The following is a 5,535-nucleotide window of genomic DNA, read 5'->3' as shown; positions in this document are numbered from 1 at the left end:
TAAATTAAGGTATGTACATTCTTTTTATAGACATAATGGTATTGCACACTTAACAGACTGCAGTGTAGTGTAAACATAACTTGAATATGCACTGGAAAACCAAAACATTCATTTGACTTGTTTTACTGTGATATCTGCTTTATTGCGGTGGGTCCGGAACCAAACCAGCAGGATCTCCAAGAAATATCTCTATAAGAATTCTATGTACTACGTTTGTAACTTATCTCTGTGCTATCTATGTAATTTATCTTTGTACTATCTTTGAAACATCCATAAATATAAATTGCTTCCCCCAAAAAAGTTTATAAAAATGTTAGGTTAAATTGCATTCAGTGTTGCAATTAAAAATATGTGTGCCTAATCAGGAGCTCTACTGTTACATCCAGAGATCAAGAAAGAAACTAGCATAAATAAATAAATCCTAAAAAAAATTAAAGAATTATAGACAATTACACTCTCTTTTCTTGAAATACTGGCCAAGAACATCTTGACCCTACCAACAAAGCCTGAGCACATACCTTGCACATCATGTAGCCTAGAACTCATTATTTTGTCATTAGTTTGCTTTTCATATCTCTAAAAGAACCTCAGGAGATCATCTAGTCCCAGGCTGGGGAACCGTTTCATTCCTATCCAGGCCCATAGACCCATAGAAAACATTAGCATTAGTACAAAGCAACTTAATGCCATTTCAGTTGTTAGCTTTTTTTTTTTTTTTTCCCAGATATAGAAAGGTATGATATTATGTTTGTGTGACTTTTTTTTTTAATATTTTATTTATTTATTCGACAGAGAGAGAGATCACAAGTAGACAGAGAGGCAGGCAGAGAGAGAGGAGGAAGCAGGCTCCCAGGTGAGCAGAGAGCCCGATGCGGGGCTCGATCCCAGGAACCTGGGATCATGACCTGAGCTGAGGGCAGAGGCTTAACCCACTGAGCCACCCAGGCGCCCCTGTTTGTGTGACTTTTAAATTAAGAAGAGTTTACATAAAATTGTTCCATACATATGGGGAGAACCACACAAAAATTTATATCCATATTAGGAACCATTTAAGGCATGAGAAGGAATGGAGAGGAGAAGAACGATGAGGAGGAGCTGCCTGATAGCCCCAGGGGCGTGGACTTCCTGGCCAAACCTGTCATGGCATCCTACAGCCCAGCACTAGATGAGGTGTTTATGGGAAGCAGCCCTGAGGGTAACTGCAGTTAGTGTCCTGGTGGAGGATGAGTGGCAAAGTTTGGGATCTAGATTTTGCTGCCAGGTCTGAGTGGAAAAACTGAATAACAACTAGTGGCATATCCCATTCTGTTCCCACACTAGCCTTGTGAGGGAGATTTTGTTATTAGCCTCTGTTTATAGCCAGGGAAATTGAAGCTAAGGGACAGAAAGGAACTTGCCTCAGGTCTCACAGCTGGTGACTGGGGAAGCCAGCACCGGGACCTAGGTTCATAGGGCTTCAGAGTTCTGAGCCACCACACAAAATGAATGAAATCTGAGCAGACACAGGAACCACAAAGAGAAAGAGGCAGGAATGACGTGAGAAAGTTTAGCATTTGCCTCAAGTACCTGAGATTCACTTTTAATGGTTTATAGACCCAAAATTGGAGCAGACAAGGAAATAGCAGTGGAGACAGAGACAGAAAAGTGTCCCTCCATCACCCCGCTCCCCACCACCATACACACACATAGAGTAAAATATTAGACTCATGGAGGAAATGGAATTGGAGCCACCGCGTGTAACCATTCCCAGCTATGTCTCTTTTGGACTCTTCCAGGGTCAGTCTTCCATCTGGCTCTGTCCTGTGCAGGCCTGCAGCTTGGCAGAGTCAAGGCTTGTGGGTTAGTTATGGGGAGGCCTTTCACCAAGATGGGGTGGTGTCTGGAAATGGTCCAGTGCTCTCACAACTGGCCGCTAATGATCTTGGGACACATTCAGATACATTCGTCTCCCTGAAAGGTCTTTCCCTACTCTCCGGACTAGGTAGGGCCCCAGCGTGTGCTTGGATATTGGCACAGAGTTCTCCATGGCATGTTTTCTGTATTATTAGTGAATGAACCATTTGAATGAGTGTATCTGACTTCTGCCTTCCTCACTTCTACCCAAGCTCCATAAAGACAAGGATTTTCTTCCCTATTTTTTAACATCATACCTCCAGTTTTCAAGATGATACATGACCCAAAATAATGCTCAATATTTATGGAATGACAATGTGTTGCAGGAGCATTGGGCTGCTTTCTGTCTATCTAACCCTGCTGGAAGAGGCTTGTCTCCTCAAACTTCTGGGCTATTACCAGATAGAATTAGTATTCCCTACCCCCACCCCGAAGACCAGCTTGGTAGCCTGTTAACCACCACCTCACCTCCTTTTTACTTAAGTCCCTTCTCTGGATCCTATGTCCCTCTAAAGATGGGCTACAGTTTGCTGATCAGGACTGTGGCCTTTATAATTGGATCCTGATGATAAAGACAACTCAGCTCAGAAGCTCCTGGTTTGTCATTCTGTTCTTGCTACCCTAGTATCCAATTCTTTCTTGGCCCCATTTTCACCTGCAAACCATTTTCTTCCAGGGAGCTCCAATTGTCTAATCATCAAAGCACACAAGTTAATGAATCACATTGACGTTAAGGGGCCAGAGGGCCATACTGTGCTGGATATTGTCCGTGTTAGACAGTGGCAACAGTGTTTTACACTACTTCACTATCTCTCTTTCTTCTTTTTAAAAGATCCACAGTGGAGAGCACTGGTGGTGGTTAATGTCTTAGGTTTCAGGTGTGAAAATGACTTAATTGATAACACCTGGGGAGGCTATACCAGCTGATGGGACTTTGGGTGTGTAACCTGTTTGCTGGGAAAAGAATTTTTCACCTGGAAGAAAAAAAAAAAGGAATCATAGTGGACACTGAGGGGAAAAAGGAGGGAGGGTTGACTAAGAACAGAGCCTTCATTTGCTCTTTCGGACCCATTCACCATCTTTTCACACTCTGCTCTGTGCCCTCAGATCCCAACTTTCATCCACAGCATTAACCAGGTTTCCAGCTGGGTTTAGCCAATGGGAAGGACTGGCAGGAGACTGGAAAATGGGAGGGCAGAGAAACACTGTTGGGTTGATCCCCCTGATCGCCTCTTGGCGAGGTGACAGCTTATGCATTCTGACACCAAAGGCCACAGCTCTCTCCTCCTACTGTACTCTCACTGGTTTCAGCCATCCCTCCCTCTTCTTGCCCTCTCCAGTGCAGAGACAGTAGGTGTCCTCCTGTAGCTAGCCCTGTGGTATGCCTCTAGCTTCTACAATTTCCCTATATCTTGTCACACCGCTGTACCTAGTAATCTCATTAAACTTTCTTTAATCACCTTTTCGAGGTTCCTGCTCTTTCTGTTCTGCCTCCTCCTTACACAAAGACTCAGACTGATGCAACTTCCACCGTCTGGTACTTTCCACATCAGGCAGGAGGAAAGAAGCCCGGGAAATTTTCAGTATTCCGGCTTACTAGCAACAGACACACGCCATTCCTGCTCCTATCCCATTAGGTAAAGTTACGGTTGACTTCAAGAGGGTGGAGAAATAGAATTCTATCATAAGCTTCCAAGGAGAAAGATTTTAGAGCAGCACTAAACACCATCACAAACCAAGTCTACCACCCCCCTCAGGCCCTACTTCCCTCCAGGAATCTCAACACAATCATCTATTATAATGAAATATATACATAATTATATATAAATATGCAAATATATACCAATTAAAAAAAAAACTCGCGGGGCCACGTTAGGACGAAGGGGAAGGAGAAGAAGGGCTGAAAGCCGTGGGAGCGGTGTTGGGGCGGGGGGGGGGGGGCGGAGGGAAGGGGGTTGGACTCAGGGCTGTGGCCCTCGGCGCCCCGCCTCCACCCACGAGCCTCAATGGATCAGCAGCAGGAGGGCCTGGCGCGGGGGGCGGAGAAGTGACTGGGCGGTGCCCGCTGAGGACACCTTGCTGCTTCCAATTAAAGAGCAGGGATCACAGCAAACACAGAAGCCACAGAAGCACTATGACCTTACCTCTCGGATCAGCTTAGCAGCCCTCAAGGACACTGCCTACTAACACAGATACCAACTGAGACTCTGCAACCCTTTGGGGTTTTTGAAGAGGAAAACGAACTGCAGCGCAGGATTTTAATTTGGGGAAAATTAAATAACCTGGTAAAAGAGTGGATCCGAGAAATCCGTGAAAGCAAAAATCTTCCACAATCTGTAATTGAAAATGTTGGAGGAACAATTTTCACATTTAGATCCTACAGATTAGGGATACATATCAAAGGCTGTTGAAGAGGCGTCAAACTGCGTTTTGATGAGCTAGAGACTGATATTTTGTTTGCCAGTCTGGCACAGCAGACTCTTCCAGAAGACTTGGATTTATGAGATGACAGACTGCTTAAGAATTTAGATATAAGAGGGCACCTGGGTGGCTCAGTGTGTTGGGCCTCTGCCTTCCACTCAGGTCATGATCACAGGGTCCTGGATTCGAGTCCCGCATCCGCCTATCTGCTTGGCGGGAAGCCTGCTTCCTCCTCTCTCTCTGCCTCTCTGCCAACTTGTGATCTCTGTCTGTTAAATAAATGAATAAAATCTTAAAAAAAAATTTTAGATATAAGATGCATAAAAAGTCTTAAAGGTTGCAGAGTAACAGATGAAGCTTTACATCTAGTACCAAACATTGACAATTTTAGTTGTCCGTCAGAGCTATCAAACTGGGGGCTAAATGCCACAACATCCATTCCAATATATTAAGTTTCCTCCGAGGTGTTTCTGGAACTATGCTAGTAGAAGGAACTTGCCAGCTTTACCCAAATGCAATAATATCAACTTTTTTTTTTTAAAGGATTTTATTTATTTGACAGATCACAAATAGGCAGAGAGGCAGGCGGGGTGGGGGCGGGGGAGCAGGCTCCATGCTGCGCAGAGAGCTTGGTGGGGCTGGATCCCAGGATCCTGAGATCATGACCTGAGCTGAAGGCAGAGGCTTAATCCACTGAGCCACGCAGGCACCCCAGAACATCAACTCTTACATATAAATTTTTCTTGGTATTTTCTAAATGATATCTGTTTAGATTATATTAAAATAAAATTGTAGACACTGAAAAATATTAAAAATTACTCAGTGATTAAATATTGTAATAATGATTCCAAAATACAGATAGTGAGTGAATTTATATGTGGTGAGACTATAGGTGTTTTTTTCTTCTAATTTTTGACTTTTCTGAATTGTAAATTTCTTAGAATGACAAAGTAACATCTTTTATAAGGGAAACCACCAGTAAACTTAATTTTGTAAGTATATTATTTACGAGACTGTAGTAACTTAGAGAAGATACTTATGATTTTTTAGTAAAAGGATTAACACTTAAAACTGTATCTAAATTGATACGTACATCTGTGGTCAGGGGCGAAAGAAATAGATAAAGTGTAAGACTGGTTGTATTTTGATGAATTTTAAAACTCCGTGGCTTTTTAATATTTATTTATTTTTGAGTATGCTTATTTAAGTAATCTCTCCACC

General features: G+C 43.1%; 1 pseudogene; it reads left to right on the top strand.

Moving 5' to 3' along the window:
- The first annotated feature begins 1,056 nt into the window (after window positions 1-1,056).
- LOC111142926 lies at window positions 1,057-5,075 on the top strand (annotated as a pseudogene).
- The last annotated feature ends 460 nt before the right edge of the window (window positions 5,076-5,535 follow it).

Source organism: Enhydra lutris, unplaced genomic scaffold, assembly GCF_002288905.1.
Source record: "Enhydra lutris kenyoni isolate GAN:26980312 unplaced genomic scaffold, ASM228890v2 scaffoldscaffold9, whole genome shotgun sequence".
NCBI lineage: Eukaryota > Metazoa > Chordata > Mammalia > Carnivora > Mustelidae > Enhydra > Enhydra lutris.
The sequence above is the reverse complement of the archived record's forward strand: the minus strand, read 5'-3'. Positions and strand labels throughout refer to the sequence as shown.